Raw genomic sequence first — 20,431 nt, forward strand, 5'->3', positions numbered from 1 at the left:
TTGAATTCAAAAAGAAAGCCCTCTGATGTGGTAGAATTCCCTGGGCGACTGGCTCTTTCCTTTAATACCTCTTTTTAAGTCATGAGATGCGCTCGCACCTCTGCTGTAAAAGAAACCTTAACAGATCTCCTACAATTTCCGACAGTCTTCTCAAATCATCTTTTTTATTTTTATTTTCAAATGGCCCACCTAATCATCTTCTCTCTCTCCAGCCCCCCACTCCCCCACCCTCCACCTCCTCCTACTCATCTTCCTCTTTCTTTGTTGTTTTCAACCATGGCTTTTGTTATTATTATTATTATTATTCCTCATCCTGAGCTGCAGTTGTTTTCTTTGCCTCAGAACTGCATTTTATCTCCTTTGTTGTGTCGTTCACACCGTTCGTAGTAATGGGGAGAGAGTTAAGTGGAAGTGCTGGGGCTCGGGCCCTTGTTCAGCTTGTCTGTCGGCTGCTTTGGTAAATGCGACAGTCAGATGTGCACAGATAGAGAGACAGAGAGGGGATGGAGTAAACATTTGAAGCATATTCATCCATGTTGTGGTTGATAGCCATGATAGGCTCAAAGGGTAAGAGTGAGTTCAAACAAAGTTTGTTCACTGTTAAAAATATGTGTCCCAAAAACTTTGAGTTCATTGTCAGCAGTCTATGGAACCTATTAAACAAAAAAAGAAAAGGACATGAAAGATGTCTCAGTATGTCTCAGTTTGGACTGTGCAGTGTATAATTATAACTCTGGATTTAAGAAGAGATTTTGGACCAAATCACAGGCAGGGAATGTTCTTTTAATCAAGTTTATTACAGTTTAGGTGTAGGTTTGGTCATTTCTATTGTTTAGGATAACATTGTAGCGATCGGTTCATACAGCACATTGCGTCAGCCTTGCTGCCTGCATATCTCAGTAACTGCATTCATTTATAGATCAAAACATGTGTTTCCCGCAAACGACCATCATGAAAGATTTCTGAAACAATGTTGTCAGGGCACCAATAGCTCTTGGTCTCTGGCTTTGAAATTATGTAAAGAGATTTTACAATCTCCCCTTTCTAGCAAGGTTGCCTCTGTGCTTAAGTAAGCCAAAGCAGACGGCTTTTGGATTTTTTGGCAAACATGATCAACTTTTTTTGCTTAACTTCGTCATGTTGGCATCGTCATTGTGAACATGTTAACATGAGCCACGTTTCCGCCGCAGTATAATTCCCTAGATACTAAGAACCTTTGGAGTCTTAATTAAGTTCCGGGGGAATTATTTAAAACTCAAAAAGTAAATCTCTAAAATAGCTTGTGAAATCAGTTTGCTTAATTTAAGTCAATGTTCCCTTTGCTATTACTCATGATCAGCAGCACAGCTTGAATTGTTGTATAGTCACCTGCATCACCATCAGTTACTGGAACTGAGTGGAGCAGGTTGGTGTTTAGTCATGAGCAAACATGACGCACTAATGTCAGTGGACTACTTTGTCTTTGGGTGAAAGACACCAGGGTGAAAGACAATGTATAACCAACAGTTTGAGGGAACCTTATACTTACTTTGAAAAAGTTGGGACCAAAGGTTGAGGGTACTTTCAGTGAAATTGTGGCAATCCTGATATTAGCATTTAGCTAAAAATCCCACTGTGTCTAAATATGTTAAAATAATTAAAATAGATGCATTGATGTCATCTCAGTGCAAAGTGTTAATTTGAAGGAAACATCTTAGATTCCTGTATTCACCACTACCACCCAACTTCCTTGTATTGCTGTACTAATTGTGTGCACATGAAGTAATATATATTTAATTTAATGAAGACATATTACCTGCATGTCAGTTTTCACCATTACATCCAAATGTGGCTTACGCCATCTGGCTCAACGTTTGAAGTTTTAATGTCTGACCATTTGTCTGGCTTTGTTTATTGCTGTGCCTTACTTATTTGATGCAATGCCACCGTGTTCCTAGATCTCAACAAATACTTTGCTGAGTAAAACCAACCAGTAGAGAACTGAAGACCAAATTTGTAAAATGAGATCCTATGAAAGCACAGTTATCAGTTCAGAAATGGAATGTGCTGGAGGAGTCCTTAAATTGCTGAAATTACTAAGCAGTCACATCAAAAGCAAAGTGGAGCACATTCATTTATACGTGTTTATTCCCTTCCTGTCCTGACTGAATGCTTCCACACGTCACCCTGCCCGTGACCACCTCCACTGTCACAAGAAGTCCTTCAGCTCAACTCTACTGCCCATACCCCCCCACACCCCCCCCCCCCCCATCCATTTGTGATCTCGCCCACCCACCAACAGGACAATCACATGGCAGAGCTGCTTTGGATTAGAAACAGAAGAGGTTTGCTCTACAAATCTGAAGTTGAGGTAGAGTTTATTTCTTTCTCTCCCTCTTGTAGCTTCCATCTCCCTGATTGCCGATCAGCCCCTGAGGGCTTTGAGGCGCTTTTGCTAGATCCCTGTGATTAGAGTAAATGGCCTCCCCCCTTTTTGCCAGAGATCAGAATTGGTTAGCAGGGCAGGAGTGAGGTGGACTGAGGAGCGCGAGGTGAAGAGCGCAGGAGAACACTGGAGCGAGGATGTGGAAACTGATGGAGCGAAGGCAAGAGGACAGAGAACAAAAGTAGAGGGACAACACAAGTTGATGGACTGACCGTTGGTCAATGTCTATGATATAGCTCCACTGTTTCCCATTTCATATGTGGTGCCAGCAAATACACCAATTGCAGTATTTGAGGTGCAACTTGTTATTTTCTTAGATTTGTTGTTAAATAATGAAAAAATAGGAACATGATAATTGATTTGGCAATGAGGTCCTCTTCTCATTGTCACCAGTGATTGGGTCTCCTCTCCAGGCAGTGTACAGTACTCTGCTTCTGTCTGTAAGCAATGTGCCTTTCTGCAGTTTACTCTCTGTCTGACTACGTTATGTACCAGTACCTGTGTCAGTGTGTGTGTATTTCAGTAACTGTTGGGAGGAAGGGGTTGGGGGGTTGGGGGGTGGGGGGGACATCTGATTCACCCATTACTTGTGTTCATGTGGAGCCCGGCAGAGGTCAGTCTCCTCCTCAACACCCCTTTTTCATCCAATTTCTGAGGCTGCGGGCGGCCGCTTGCCGCGCTTTTGTTGCCGGAGGTAATCTGTGAAGTGATCTTAATTATGGAGGTTCGGCCTGTTCCACTCTTCCCCCCACCTCTTCCTCCTCTCTCTCTCTCTCTTTTTCCTCTCTTCCTCTCTGTACACGCTTTTAATCAAACAGTGTAGTTAGCTCGTAATGAGGGCGAAGGAGCACGTGCGCTTCTGCTTACACATGCTGCGAGGCTTCGAGGAGGAGGCGAAAGAGGAGGATGAAGAGAGTGTGGAAGGATGGGAAGAGTGACAAGACAAACGATTATACAGTTTCCCTGACAGGTTTGTCAAGAAAATTTTATGGAAATTTTGAATTTGTTCTAAACTCAAAACGGAGCGGTCTGAAAAGTAGGGTTTGAATTTACGTGCTACGATAACAATTCTAAAAATAGAAATAATTAGTTTGAAGCGTTTCAGGATAAACAAACAGTGTCGGTAGATTTTATAAATGTCATTAGAAATTACAAAATGGTTTTGACCTTGATGAGTGGATGGGTGAAAGCAATGTGTGAAATGATGTTTGGATCTTCCAGTCAATGTTTTTGAAGGATACACACTTTGACTGAAAACATTATTTTGCTGCACAGAACATCATAGAACACTGACTGCTGGATTTATATGGTTGTAATTTCATATAATTATAGTTTACACTAATTTTAGAACACTGACACAACAGCCACAATGTAGCCTTTCTTCCAAATTCACATCTTGAACAAAATAAGTAGGCGTAATTCGTAAAAAGAAATATGATAAATACATAATAATAAAAAAATACCTAAATAAAACGAAATTAAGAGATTAAAAAACAGTGACAATGGCTAAGAAGGGGATTTTGGAAGGCCTGGAGGGAGATAGAGAATGGGCCAAAGGGAGCAAAGGGGGGCAGTGGGGGTTAGAGAGAGGGAGTTAGATGGATCCATTACACATAAACAGCCTAGGCATTGATGAGATGATCCGACGAGGATTAGACCAACAATCCTGATGGACACTGAAAAGGTGACCACATGGGGAGGGGCATGTGTGTATGTCTATATGTGAAAATGCTTGTGTGTGTGTGTGTGTATGTGGCATGTAGCACAATAGCATATGCCGTATGCCTACATTATCACACCCACCCCAGTGCTAGGAGCTGTTTCCAGGTCACAGTGAGGTCAAAGGGCAGCGGCTGGGGTATAAACGTCAGTCAAGTTAGAGCCTTTTCCTTTTCCATGTAGTATTATTTAATGCTAATACAATAAACCTAAGCAACTCAAGTTTTATAATTATTATTTAATGCCATTCCTGAATTTAACTTATTGAATATGAGAAGGTTGTTGTTCTGGATTTTAGGAGTCTACAAATGAAATTTCTTTGGATTTTGAAATAGTTTGGAAATGTTGACCTTTTGGTTATATTTATATACAAACAAATAAACAGTCAAATTACTAATCTGGAACCATTCATGAATTTATGAACTGTGTGAGACTCTTGCACTCCACGAATCTAGTGTCGTCCTGAAAACTGAGGCAACAGAATGTTGAAACAATCTTTTTTTCCACAAGATAGTTTGTGGGTTGTATGCAAATGTGTGTGTGTGAACGTATATGTGTGTGTGTGTGTTACAGTGAGGCTGCTAATTCCTTCAGGGTCAAGAGGAGGGGCCGGGGTTAAATGCTGTGACAGGGGAGGTCAACGGTGATTAGCTGCCATCTGAACTAATGGCTGGATGCTGAGAAGGAGAGGAGAGAGGAAAGAGAAGAAGAGGAGGGGTGCTTGCATTTGGGTTGCCAGTTTGTTGAAATCATCGTGTGTCATTGTGTAGAACACTCTCCCCCCTTTCTTGTTTTTACTCAAGCCCTTCTGTCCCCTACTTTCCTCATGTCCTTATATTATTAAAGGTTGCCTCTGTGCTTAAGTAAGGCAAAGCAGATGGCCCTTTTCATAAATCATGCTTATAAGATGATTATAGGCGTCGCCACCCACCATTCTCCCCTTCCCTTCACATACAGCACTGCAGTGATTACAGTTTTCCTCAAGGCCTGCTAATGTGGCCGTATTTTTAATAAACACAAAGACACCAGTTAAAGGCAGATTATTTTACTGACCAGGGGAAGCGAAAGGAGACACCGAAGTTTGATCTGTGAAAGTGGCAAAAAGTCAAACAAAGATGACAAGACAGAAATAGAAAAATGGAAAGATAAAATTCCGCGTCGCCTCTTCTCTCCTCCCGACTCCCGTCATCAGCGTTACCCCCCCACTTGTTATGTTCCTCATCTTGGCGCAAAGTTGCTCAGAACAGGATGTTAAATATATAGCACAGTGAGAGAGAGGGAAAGGAAGAGAGATGGGAAAGGAGTAAAAGGAGGGTGTGTTGGATTATGTCTGTGCTGTTGCACTATTCCTTGATGTATGCACCATGTCAGGCAGTCATTGTCTCCTGGGTAAAGAATGATAGTTCAAATACCTAGCATCTCTCCCCTGGTGCTCCAAATGCTTGCCTTTGAAGTTTTTATAATCCATCTGTCATCTACGAGCAGGGAGGGCACATGTTCTGTACCACTCAATTACCAAATTCTCTTTTTGCCAACTACAATGAAACAGGAAGCAAATAATATGGGCGACCCTGAAAAAAGAGAGGGGGGATGGGGGGGGGGGTGAATAGAAAGAGAGAAAGAGAAAGAGGGAGGAATTGCTTGAAATCCTGCGTTCCTGACTTTCTCACGCACTTGATTGTGTCCCCTTGCTGCCTCTCATAACAGGAGAACAAAGCCTGTTTGTTGTGGGTGGAATGCCTAAAATGCTTCCTACTGTTACAATTATGAAGAATTTGATTGAATGTGTATTGTTTCAAGGGCTTGGTGATTTTGATCATTTTTTTTAAGTGTCGTAGATTATTATTCTGCCTCCCCACGAGAAATAATAACCAGTCACCTAATCAAATTCCATTTGATATAAACATTTCATTTGTTATAAGGGCCGGTCAATGTTGTGAATAGCTTGTGTGAAAAAAATGTGTTTTGATTATACATTATTCATTACGGATGCTTAAAGATGCATTCCGAATGGCTTTTTGTCAGCAGCTGGATGGAGTATCTAATGAAGTTTGCCGCAGTTCTTAGTGTTAAAATCGTCTTTAATTGGTGGAACGCTTTGTTGTGCATCGCTTTAAAGCTTCACTGAGGCAACCAGAAAAACTTCAGATAGCTGTCTGAAAAATAACAACAGCAGCAGTTGCAAATTATGGCTCTGAAACATATTTCATTTACATACGCCACAGGCCCCTTTTAAGGTGTCTACCTTTTAATTCTTTTTCATATTTAACACTCGATACAGAACGATAAAAGCCTCAGATCTCTGTGTTTGTGTCCTCGTTTACATTGAACACCACCCCAGCCCTCCCCTCGTCAGCCCCATACTAAAGCATCCTCGCTGGGAGGAAGATGAAAAGATTGTTTTGAGAAACTCGAAAGGAAATTTGACATTCTTTGGTTGCTTCTGAAACTTCCAATATTCTGCCGTAATTGTTTCATACACGTTATATATCTTCATTTAGGTGGAATGGGGGAGATGAAGAACACGTTGGCTTCTTTCTTCCTGAATAAAAGGCAGCAGAACCCATCTGGTTGGGTGATCCACTGCTGGCCCTCTCGCGCTCATCGCTGAAATAATACTCCCTCTAATGACTCCCGCATATTCTGAAATCTCCCTTTTGAAATTGGTCTTGGCAGATTATTTGCAGGTACTTGAGTTGCATCTGTTTGCAATTTTGCAAATGTGGAAGACTTTAATGCTGGGCAGGGGCGGGTAGCAGGGAAGAGGCTATTTTAATCCACGGGATAACACCGGCTGTCAGCGTGAATGGGCCTAGGCTGTGGCCTGCACCTTAAGCCAAAAGTTGACTTGTCTTTACCCTGGTGACAGTATGTTTAGCTCGAATTTTCCTTATCCATAATTTGTAGCTGTCTATATGTGGGGGCCAGGCCTTGTTTTATTTTGAGCCTTCTGTGATGTTGGAGATGGTGGCTTTTGTAGGTTAGTTTAAAAGTCATACTATGTGCCAAAAGTACTAAAACAGACGTATATATGTATTCCAGCAAGTCATAACAGATACTACCAGTTGTGGGGAGTAGCTCATATATGATCGTAGAACACTTTTGTTCTTTGACTTCTACTTTTAGTACATTTTGCGTTTCATTTAAGGTCACAAGTACTTCCTCCATCAGGTGCAGATCAGAAGTGAATGTACTCAATCACTAACAGTTATAGCGTAGAAGTCCCTGGATGCCCATGACTTTGGCAGTTATTTATATTGTCCAGTTTAAAGTGCAGTGATTAGTGAAGCTAAACCAAAGCTGAAATGATTGTGACTTCAGTCCCTATTATTTCTACCATGTGGTGAGCAGCTGACCAGCTTAAGCCTCCCCCCTTTTTTTTCATCCCCTTCTCCCTCCCTCCCCTTTTAAAATTGTAATAAGGTGCCCTATTGTCCTATGGCAGGGAGTATCGGGGCCACAGTCGAGCCCACCCAGCTGACTGTAATTGCATAGGTGGTTACAATTACATTAATTACATATTTCATCAACACTGTTTATCCAGCCGCACGGTAAATGAAGAAGCCAAACTTTCAACTCTGTCTTTTGTTTTTGCATTTCTTGTTTTTTACCCCCTTCCCACCCCAACCCCTTCTTCCCTGCTTTTTTTTTTTTTTTTTTTTTTTTTCTGTGGTTGTTTTATTAGGAGCGAGGGGAGGGGAGGTGCCAGAGAAGGAATTATGCTGAAAGTGTATGCCTTGCAACTTTTCCCCTCCCTGTTGGAAATGTTTATTTGAACAGTAAGCTCATGATTTGAATATTTGTAATCCATGCTTAAATTTACAGGCCAGATGAACTTTTTGGCACAGAATGGCAACCATAAGTAGGATTTTGAGAAAAGCTTTACAAAATTTTAAGCCATGTGCAAGGCTTATATAATTTAGAAGGGGAAAAATATGCACAAATAAAACAGGCCCTGTCTTATTTACTTTACACACGCAGAAAAAAACGGTATCATATGGCCTCTTACGTATATATATATTTGCAAGTAATGTCTTTCTTTTAAAAAAACGGACTCCAAAGGTAACAACCAGCTGTCTATGAATACCTTAAGGAATAAAATATCCCCAGAGGCACAGGCACTTGCGTTGTTCCGCCGTCTTAGATGTATATGAGTGCGCTCCATATTGACTTCTGCTGCCGGGAATGCCACCCATCTTGTGAGCTGGGAGGTGGGTGTCAAAGTGATAGAGAAAGAGAGAGAGGTCACTGAGGCAGGCAGAAGGAAAAGGAAGACTTTCTTAAATGATGCTAATCAGTCCAGAGGGGCCTGGCCCTCTCTCCCTCATCAGGCTGCTGTAATTCAGATGTGCTGAGAACCTGGAATTAAATGTGTCACTGTGAGGCGCGTGTGTGCGTGTGCTCCGGTTGCGCGTGCACGCGTCTCTGCCAGCTTCTGTTTGCCTTGCATCTACTTCTGGGTGCGTGCATGAGGGGTGTTTAGGGGTTAAGTAGAACCAAATTAGTCGATGGGAGAACTAACAGCAGCAGTAGCTTTCTGTGTGGCTACTTCTTGGTGAATGTCAAGATGATTTAGCTGCTCTTCTGCGCGCCGTCTGTCTCTGAGCACTGGTCCTCCAATCACTGATCTGGGCTGTGTTTTGTGGCCTTCCATGCAACAAATGAATATTAAATCTACAGTGGGCACCTTCACACAGTGGAAAGAGGTTACAGTTTGGAGAATTAAAATAGCAAAGACCACCAAGGCAAAGGTAAGCTCCGCAATGCATTTGCAGTGTGTTCTAATGGTGGTGGAGGTAATTTACTGAGAAAACACATCTGATTTTATTTGCTTGGTTGCTTTCTAAATTCCATTGGTCAGATTTTCAAATCTGAAACAGAACCAGAGTGTTTCTGATACTCACACAGGCAATACTAAATCATTTTAATTTAAAAAATAACTTCATGATAGAAACTGTAATAACTTTGCTCAGTAAAATAAAATCTAAAATTGTCAACATTATGACTTAATTCAGGAACCATCCCATCAGGGATAAAGCATTTGAACAAGATGTCAGTGCCATTTTTGATATTTTTATAACTTTTTTTTCTCTGTACCATAAAAGTTGTTTAGAACCAGAACCAGGTTTACCATTGATCAGTATATAGCCTTGCACACATATTGTGTGTGTGTGTGTGTGTTTGTGTCGAGAGGGATGTGAGAGTGGTGAGGGGGTGTGTGGAGCTGTGTGTGTGTGTGTGTGTGCGCAGGGACGCCAGTTGGGCTAACAGCTGAATCATGGCTCAGCCGCTGCCCCTCGTAGTCCTTGGCAGTTAGCGGTGTGAAAAAGCCTTCTCTTTGAGGGCATTATATAGATTAATGTGCTGTGCCTCGGGCAGAAACACACACACACCTCGCCAGGGAGGGATCCTGACTGTGTGTGTAAGTGTGTGTGTGTGTGTGTGTGTGTGTACAGAAGAGAATCAGAGGACTACAGCAGCATTGGATTGTTGAGTTTAAGTGTGTGTACAAGTGTGCGTGTCCATGTGTGTGCATACTTGTGATTGTGTGCATATGTGTGTGTGGATGTGTGAAGGGACAGTTTGGGGGGGGTGTTAACAAGAGACTCGCGGAAGGTACTCAGAATAAGCTGTGCATGTGTGAGAGAGCGAGAGAGACAGAGCACAAAAGAGAGAAAGGGGTTTTAGAGACGTTAAGCAATATTCTTTCTGTGAAATTTTGTCAATGAGTTTGGATTTACTTTTAAGGATTTTACATTTGTTTAAGGTGGCGAGAATAGACATCATGCTTTAAATAACGCATTCGTGTTTCATTAATGAGCAATGGCTGAGTGTAAAATGATTTTATGTGCAGCTTGGATTTATGATGAGGTCACTTCCTGTTCACCCAACTTCCAACCCAGAAATCCAACAATATTTCTGCAAATACCTTGGTGCATTCTTGCTTTAAGCATCAATAAACTATGAATGCCTGTGCTAAATACCTAGCAAAGAAATATGATTGACTTGTCACTTTTCACATAAATGTTACGTTTTCTAGAATGTTAAGCCTGCTACCTTTTAATCACCTAAGTCTAAATCTGTTCAGGCTCCCGGACTGAACACAGGGTGACTAGGGGTTATCTAGGGACAGCATTCATCATTCAATACATCAAGGTATTTACTGTGTGAATTAATGGGGTGTTTACGAGGCCCGGGTGACCAGAAAGGGGTATCCTCGAGCCTAGTGACTCACCCTCTCTTTACTTGCATTCTTTCTATCCCCCACTGTTTTGTTTCTTAGCCGAATTAGCTTGTAGCTTAGCAGAGTATGATCACGGTGTAGCTGCGCTGATAACAAATACACACGCATGCCACAGCTGTTGGAAGCAAATGCAAATGGAAAAGTACCGAAACACTGTTCGAGCTAAAATTAAAGCAAAAACCGTCTAGGGGTAAACAGGATACTTAAAACTTTTAAGGCATCCCTCTCTCTCCCTCTCCTCCCCTCTTTCTCTCTCCCTCTCTAGTTATTTTGCTTGTTCCAGTGTCATGATTGTTTATATCTTAGATTTTTACACTTTTCTCATTTTACTCATATACCCCTTTGCTGACTAATATGGAGAAAAATGTACCCTATGAGAATATTAACACATTCCATTTAAGATTAGGCCTATCTGTAATTTGTATGCTGGTACATGGGGGGAAGCTAATGCGTTTGTATGTGACTTTTTTTTGCCTCCTCAACAAGCACAATATCTTTATAGGCTTCAGACTCATTGCCACATGCATGTATAGTATATACAATACATGCATATACTATACATACATGCAATGTCCATAAATGTTTGAGTGTGCACGTGTGTGCTGATGTACATATACTCATAAGCAGCTCTCTCCAGCCAGTGGTCTAAATAACCTACTTTTGTCTGACAACGGCATCAAGACATGGAGGTGCACATATGCAGAAAGCTATTTGGAAAGGCCTCCTCGTAGCTGTCAGCTTTTATTATGCACTGAGGTGTCATGTTTGTTAGGAAGCTGAGTGCAGATGGCAGAGTGGAAGAAATGGATCACTAATTTTAACAATGATTAATGAACAGAGATGGAAAATGAATTACATCGGACTATTGGAGGCAAGGAATATTTTCTCTGAAAATGTTAACTTCGGCTGCCAGGCAGCCGGCCGTGTTGTGGGAGTATATTGAGGAGGGGGGGAGGGAATGCGTGTGTGTGTGTGTGTGCATATATGTGTGATTGCTTTTATGTGTGTGTGTGTGTGTGCTCTAAGGTGCAATTTTTCCCCTGCATCTTTTGTAGAATCAACACTTCACTGCTCTTGCCTATTACTTTCCCGCTCGCCTGCTTAAACACTGCCAGCTTTATACACATTGTTTTCCCCCCCTGTGTGTATTGCTCTACCAGTTAAGGTACACACTCTTTAATAAGGTAAACACAGGAAAGGTTAGACTGTCTTAAATGTTAGCTATTTTCATTATTCTGCCGTGCACTTTATATCAAATCAGAGATGTAACATATTGAATCAAGTGTCAGTAGCTCTCGCTGTTGTATTTCACTCTGCTAGAGCAATAAACTACTCTTGTGACTACATTTATCATTTTAAATTTTGAAAATTGCACAAAATCATAATTCTGAATTATCATGCATCCTTTGAACTGAATTCAGAAAATTAAACTTCATTGATTGATTGATACCGCATGTATGTGATATTACCAGCAGGTTAAATATATATTACAGAGAAAACCAATGTTTACTTTTCATACATCACTACTAAGATATCATGCAACAGTACGAAAAATAGATGCGACATTCCTCATTGCTTGTGATCTGAGACCTTGTAGTCTCTCCTCTTTTTCTACCCCCTGAATTTCCAAGACCCCCAACCCACCCCCTCCCAAACACCCCGTCTGTAGTTATGTCTCTGTTGATGTTTGTCTGGTGGGTGGCTGGTGCAACATGGTTTAATAGGTAGATGTGAACTATTTTCAATTTAATTAATCTCCTGATGGGAAAAACGTAACCGGAAAAAAAACAAAAAAACAGAGTAACTTCTAGCAACATTGTGTGTTGGCGTACATGTGTGTGTGTGCAACTGAGACTGAGAGAAAAAGAGAGAAAAAGTGAGAGAGACAGACAGAGAGAGAGAGAGAGAGAGAGATCTCAGGTTACGGCAGCATATGCTAAGCACTCAGAAAACATACACAATGCCTTTGGTGAACAAGGTAGTCGGTATGCCCTTGGGAGCCAATTTAGATTGTGACTTAAGGCAACATCATGGCTTTGTGTGTAAGTGTGTCTGAGTGTGTGCGCTCACTGTGTGTGAGCGTGAGTTTTACTCTTGACGCTCCATTGAAACAGTAGTGGTGGGTAAATCTGGGTGGCCTCCTGCAGACCCTCCACATCTGTGTTCCCCCAGTATCTCACTGTTGCTGGAGCTAGCCAGCTTCTCCATGCCTGGCTGCCTTTACACATTCACAATAGCCAGGAGAATTTCTTGGACACTCTTTAGAACCTTCTTTGAGAGGCGGCATTTTCAGCATTTCTATATCAATGGATCACAGACGTGAGTGTCACCTACAACGCTCTAACAAATAAGATGGCAGTATTGATCACTCTGTGTCAGCCACAGTGGATCATTGGGGTGCAGAAACAACGCACCATCGAGCGTTTAGCTCTAAGATTGGAGGTAAATATACAAAACCAAGATTTCTCAGATTACCATCTAGGCAAACTTCAACAGATTTAAGCAAACGTTTGAAATGTCACAAAAAATGAAATGTAAACTTGAAGCAGTTTAATCAGCTGTGTAGAAATGGATAAATTAACTTCTCCTACAAAGAACAAAGCCATACAACTTTTTTAGCTTTTGCGTCTAATCGAGCATAAAAACTTTTGTCGGAGTTCAGGAAATTCCTCCACAATTTCTCTAAATCATGACCTGAATGAAAAGTCGCAGCCAATTGCTTTCGGTCTCCCCCTTTTTGAAAGAGGACTTCCTACCCTCTCCTACCACTTACCAAGTGACATGCCACTTTAAAGGGGAGTGGCGGTCTTTTACTTAAATACTTTATGTCAGCCTGATTATTTTTTCTGGTGTTAAGCAGCGAAACTTCAAGGCTGGATCAGATAACATCCTCTGCCGAGCCTCATAGGCTCCTCTCACGGCTTTCTGCTTATGAGAACAAGGCTTCCTGTTTATCTTTTTTTTTTCTTTTTATTGCCGCAACCTTGTATTTAAGTGCTCAAATGATAAACCATGTGCATGCTAGTATGTATCCCAGTACAATTCCCTCATCTTCACCTGGATATTGCAGTGTCAAATTATAAGGTATAATAAGAAGAAGAAAATGAAAGAAAGTGAGAGATTGAAATACACAAGCAATTACAGTTTATGTATTTGTTAGATTATTCATAAATGTGTAAATGACATCACGTCTTCACAGGAAGTCCTGAGGAAAAATGAAGCAGTGGGGGGTTTTTGCGGGGAGGGGGATCAGCAGACATTTTTTAATGGGTATTTCTCTTCTGTCGCCAGTGTTGCAAACTTGTCAAGCTTCAAATACGGGTGACTGTGAATTTCCTGGTGTGTGTGCTTTGTTTACAGGCTCTTGTCGTCCCACCTTCTGTGAAGCTGTCGGCACTCTTCCTGACATCCGGCATTCGTTGGAAAGGCGGCAGTCGCGCAGGTACGATCACACCGATTGATCACGGGTAAAGGGAGGATATTAAAGGTGTCTGTCATATTTACAGACCCGTGCACTTATGTTTTGTTTTCATTTAAATCTTTATCTTTGGAAAGTCAACTAAGCATACACTTGTTTGGCAGTGCCATGCTTCTTAGTCACACTGCCGAGACTTTCACACCTTTTGAAGTTTGCCTCTACGGTATCTTTTGGTGGATCTATGCACGACCCTGGAGTACATCAGTTATAGGAGAGAGTTCATCATTCACAATCATCACCTCAGTTATTCCAGTTGGACAATAATTTGAATAGACAAACCTCAAACTACAAACCCATTAGGCTTCTATCAAAAAAATGCATGAATTTATTCTCATTTTTATTAGAGTAGGACTGTGATTTGACAGCTGAATCCCATTCGGGGCATAGTCTGCAAAATGAACACTCAAAGTAGCAGTAGTTGAGATTGTTTATCTATCTCTGGGTATCATGGTGCATAGGTTTGCATCTCTGGCAACAGAGAAGCCAGCAGAATATGATGGTGATGTCACAAACGGACACTCAAAGAGGCACCTCTGGCTCATGTTACTGCTGCTCGTGCTAGTTAGTGTTGTGATTTGAAGGCATTTCATCAGATTCAAACCCACTATTATATCCACTTTCTGGATAGGGTTTCTTTTAAATCATGGACTGAATCGGCTTGGTTTAGCTTTCTGTGTTTTCAAGCGACAACATGAAAAAAAAAAAAGAAAATTCAAGACATGAGATCCTCTCCTTTTGTCAGGACGAAAATAAATAACAATTGTCACATTATATCAGACAAGACATCCAAGGATTGTGTTGCAGGGATCTATACTGAAGTTTGAAGCTACTGAAGCTAACTGGCCTGTCTCGTAATACCACTTTGTACTTTGAGAGTCGCAGTAGAGTCTAGTCGGCCGTCAGTCCAACATGGGAGGAAGAAGAAGAATTATAACCACTTGTCAATAATGTGGAAGGTGACCCCCCCCACACACACACACACAAAAAAAAAAAGGGACAGAAATTGAAGCAAAAAAAGTTAACAGTTGCGCTGCTTCCCTCCGCTGGAGACAGCTCTTGGGAAGTGAAGGTTGATGCCCACTTAGCAAAGTAACTTCATTTGAGATGAAACTTTGCAATGTAACAACAGCCTATAAAGCTAATCCTGTAACATTATTGACAAATATCGGCCGACGCATCATGTGGAGGTTACAAGACAGCAGTGTTGTCTTGACCCACATAGTTAAAACTTTGACTTTTATTTGGATTCATTTGTCATATAAGTAGCCACTGAGATACAAGACATCGTCTTCTAGAAAGTTCTGGTCAAGGCGCCAGCACATGCAGTTCCGCAAATTGGAACATCTGCAACTGGATATCTGACTGACTTGTGTATTTTCTGATGGATAATGATGACAAACAGCCTCAGTGAAATTAGTTGAGGAGGAACCAAACGTCAGCATAACAGGGTAGACTGGACTCTACAGTATTGTCTCTTGAGGTTTGGGTGGTATTATACTGAGAAAATGAAATCTTATATTTTGCACCTTCAAAGCTGATCTGCGGGACTACTTTCAAGTTTGTGTCAAATCAGATTTAAATCCAGTTTCTGTGGTGAAATTGCTGCACTGGTGGCATGATTTGAGCAAGGCTAGCAGCCCCCAGTCACCAGTTCTAAACCAGGCTACATGTTTTGGGCAAATCTTTCTAATGCCTGCACAAAAATTGTTAGCAACTGACTGCTCCAGTTCTTGTTTTCTCCCAAATCACCTATAGAATTTGCATCCATGCTGGACAAAGTTGCGCAACACAAACTAAGTTTGGCACTAGCCTCTTCATTAGATGTTGACACACATGGACACACATGGCCTGTCAAAAGGCCCAACTCTGTCATTTCCTCTCTATGTAGCTGTAGAAGACAATTAGCAAACAAAGGTGACATGGTAAACAGGTGCAAGCCATTATTTCAGGAGCTGGATAAGCGTGGCCATTCCTTCTCATGGTGATGGGCTGTTACAGTGCATGCGTGCCATGTGTAGTGACGGGGGATCACATGACAAGTTGGGGGATGTTTCTGCAGTGTGAGGTTAGAATACTTCATCCTACCTGCTTGTCTGTAATCAGCATGTCATCATTACTGTAGCTGAGCTCACACGACAAAAAAATAAGATTTCTCTCTCTGTCATTCCTGACGTTCTCAGGTGCCTCATGTTCATCTGCATTTATCTTAAATCTATACGTCTCTCCACCATCCCACCTCTTCCTTTGTTCCTCTTTCCAATAATTACTCATCCACCCTCACTTCTTGGTATTCTTTTAATTTGTAAAAGGCCATCGTCCAGGGAGTCAGCTTCGTGAGAAAGCAAGAAAGAGATGGGGGGGTCAGGCCAGTTTGTAGAAATTGATTGCATGTAAAGTGCTAATCAATGGAAACCTTTTCTTGTGAGACTGGAAAATTCATGGTATAACATTTATTATAAGACTGAGAATAGCAGGTATTAAAGATACTGTATATGGCACCTGTCGTCCTAAAGACCAGCTGAGACAACAGCCTGTCAACCTGCATTCACAAAGGCCTTACTAAAGTGAAAAATGAATGACATATTAATAATTTTCAGATTACATTTTTTATCATATCAGATTTCATGCTCCATTAGCAGATTTTTCATCCTATGTATATAGTAATAATATATAGTAATAATATATTTTTTTTCACTCACACCGTGCCATGAAAATGGCCTGTTGTTCAGGAACACATTTTCACCGGCTGTAGTTGTATTAATCAAATATAGCATGGGTGAGTCATGTCGTTTTGGCTTGTGTCATATTGGAGGTATGTGCCACAGATTTCCCTCATATTGGAAGCAGAGCTAACACATGCTACCCTTGACGTATTCTCACACCATTTCTCACACAAAGCGATCGCACACAAACTTGAAGACGCTCACACACAAAGATGACTTATATAGAGAGAGGGAGATGCATAAACAGACCTGAACACACATGCACACACACACACAGGCATTTATAGACGTACCAAGCCTGCTGCTGAAAATAAAAACATGTTTATCTATGGCCGTGATGTAAGTACTATACTTTGGTACATGTTGTAGGCACTAGTTACTTGAGTATTTCCTTTTATGCCACTTTATACTTCCATTGGATTTGATGGATTCGATTTTTCATGGAAAGCACACGATCAACCTTGAAAAATGTATTGTACAAAATGTTCCATTGTGTAAATTAAGCCCTCATTAAGAAACTACACTATCAAAATGTTGCTTACACCACAGTGCCAATATATTATGTCAATTATATTTGAAATATCAACTGAAAATTGTGCATTTTAATTGTTATAGATTAAATTATGACATCCAGAGTGCTTAGGTGTATTTTAGTCTTTACATTTCCCAGGATGTCTCTGAAAAAAGGCCATGGACTCTTTTTTGCTTCTTGCATTTATGACCATGCACATAAGAAAAAAGTTAAGTAAAAAAAAAAGTTCCCTTTAAAATTTTGAACACTATGGTGTGTTTTATTCACGCCAGCCATGAATTTGGACACTGGTGTTAGTTTTATTCAAATGCATTTCTCCTCTTATCAATGGCACTGATTGCCAGGCCTTGCTTTATGTATTCCAAGGAATGATCACTAAAATCTGACACTGGAATCTTAGCTGCAAATGTTAACTTGATGCAGACAAGTTACAAAATGTAACCCATACTCCATTTTAGGAAAAAAAAAAATCTTTCTTCGAGAAAATGGAACATAAGGTGAAGGGGTGGTGGCGAAGACAGGTCAATGTTTCCGCTGTTTTCTCCTCAGCGTTATTGCGTTAAGATTGTCACTGCTGTGTGGTACTTTACCCCGCTGGTATAAATAAGACATGATTGGCATCACATCAGAAAAAAAAAAAAACTCTCTCTCACTCTCTCACTTTTTATCTCTCTCTCCCTCTCTGACAGCCTTCATTTGCTAGAGGAGTGGCAGACTTGGTGGGAGTTAATGATTATAATTATTTAGCTTTTTTTTTTTACATTGCGGGATAATTATTTAAGAGGTTTGTGTAGTCATTGTTGTAATCAGTAAAGAGAGATTACAGAAAATCCGCATGCCAACAGATGGCACTTGGCTGTTGTTGTTGCTTCATATTAAACCCAGTACGGCACACTTGCTAGCAGCCAGGCAAGAGCGAGGGGACAATCAGAAAGAGGCCAAATTATAAAACAATTTGTTCTTCATCATAAGTCCATTTATCATATCACTTAATTTTACAGGAAAAAAAAGGAATCACCAGTGGTTAGCATTCCATGTGTGTTCGATCCCAACCCTGCTGTCCCACTAACATTCTCATCTTCCCAAAGTTGTGGGGGTTTGTGGCCCGGTGGAAGTTGTGGGAGATGAGCAAAAAAACACTTCAGCCATAGAGTGACCAGAGTAGCTTGAACCCTGTGACTTGACCATCACATTGTACTGCCATGGTTGTTCACACGCAACCTAGTTCAGAAAGAACGTCAACGTTTTTCAGCTCTGTGTCTCTGCTACAGGGCTTCAACCAACTTGTGGACTTTGAGCTGGTGTCACTTTCACTTATCCACAGTTGCATATTCTTCTGTTGTCAAGTCTAAAGTATATCTGTTCAAGTGTTTCTTGACGAGAGAGACAGAAACAGAGACATACAGAGTGAGGTGAGGGCACTTGCTATCCAGGGTCGGGGTACAGGAACACTAAGGCTGCTGGCCTACATTCCTGGCTAATTGTATAATTGGAAAAGCTCTCCAAATGAGCAAGCAAGCCACCCCTCAACCCCCCCTCCCCCAATCTCACTTAACACCCCCCTCCCCCCTCCCTCCACCCACACACACATGCATGCCCTTCAAAGCAAATCACAAAAGAGCATTTTGGGAATAATAATAATTTCAAAAAGCGTCCATTATTAATCCCACACACTAGCATCTCTGGCAGCAGCAGCTAGGCTGGTTAGCACAGACCCCCACCGCCCTCCAACCACACACATACACACAGATTTGTCGTGTCATACAATAATTAGCTATCTGTTGGTTTTTTGTTGTTTATCCACGTTTTTATTTTATTAAAAACCCGTAAATAACCATCAGTATTTTTCTTGAAATGCTCAATCCCAGTTAAAAAAAGAAAAATCTTGACAGAAAAAAGGACAAGAGTAAAGGTTCATTACAGTGAAGTTTGAGGCCTGTGAGAAACAAATTACAATGAGAATGCTTAAAATCAAAACAGCTGATATTTTCTGACCCCTAGTTCCTTGCACGGGGCGAAGCTCTGAAATGTCCGGATCCTGCACTTTCTAAAAAACAACTTGAAGGTGTTTCATTATTGATCCTACCCGTATTGAAAACTTCCACATCATTCAAAGTCAACACTGCCAGTTTTAGCACAGGTATTCTGTTATGAATTTGAACTCTGAAGTATAAAAGGACAACCTGGATGGCATCACCAATGGGTTATATTTTTTTTAGAAAAGCTCAAAAGCTCCTTCAAGGCAAGGGAAGGGATTTAACTGTTTATGCTGGCTATATAGTTCTCCTCAGGACGAGTCCCTTTAACAGTTCTATGAATTTTGTTGTAAACTTTCTTTTCTTTTTAGTTTTTTTTTTTTGTCATAAAATAAGCAATTTAATGCCAGTACAGGATGATCTACCTGTGTGCTGTGTTAGCACTCGTATTTTACTGTTACTACTGGAGCTCATGGCCAAATTGGATTTCCTGATTTATGGCCCTTGCCACGTGCCGTTCATTTCCATGGCTACTGAGGGACGGGGGGAAAGATGATTTCTGAGGTCGACAGCGGTGTCTAACGGGATTGCGGGGTGCTGTTAAAACGAAGCTGTTAATTAATGCTATTGATCAGCAAAAAATAAAGGCAAATGTGATTTGCATACAGCCCGGGTGATCAATGCATTAACCGATTTTTTTTTCTCCCCCCTCTGAAATCTGATTTTCTGAGTTTTCAAAGTGAGGGAGCGGGAGTTCAGACTAATGTGGATCGATTGGGCCTCTCTCAGACAAGAATACAAAGCGTTTTATTAGCCAGTGAAGGGTGAAACATACCAGGACAGAAGACACAGTTTGAAGTTGGATTATGTATTTACTTCATGTCTCACTTCAACAAGGAGGCAGAGAACTTCCATCTTCTGCTATTACATATTTGTTACTGACACTGACCCCCATACGCACTCATATAGTGTACAAGGTAGTAATATGGTAATAGATTAATTTGTCTGCAAGACCAAACTAAATTTGTTTTCTAAAAAGGCAGCAATGTAAAAATAAAAAAATAAAAAAATATCAATGGCAATAACGGGCATGAAAAAAAAAAGAAAACGCAAGCAGTGTTAAAAAAGCAATATGTTGTTTTTTCTCTCCTTTCTCTCTCGCTCTGTCAAGAGCAGCTTATTATAGCGTATTGATTTATAAAGCTTTAAATGTGATCCTCCATGTCCAAGTCAAGGGCAGGGAGTGAAAGAGAAAGAGTGGGAAGAAGAGAGGGAGGGAGGGAGGGAGGGAGAGACAGAAAGGGAGAGGTGGAAAGAAAGGAAGATGAAGGGAA

Source organism: Chelon labrosus (assembly GCF_963514085.1).
Source record: "Chelon labrosus genome assembly, chromosome: 3".
Classification (NCBI taxonomy): domain Eukaryota; kingdom Metazoa; phylum Chordata; class Actinopteri; order Mugiliformes; family Mugilidae; genus Chelon; species Chelon labrosus.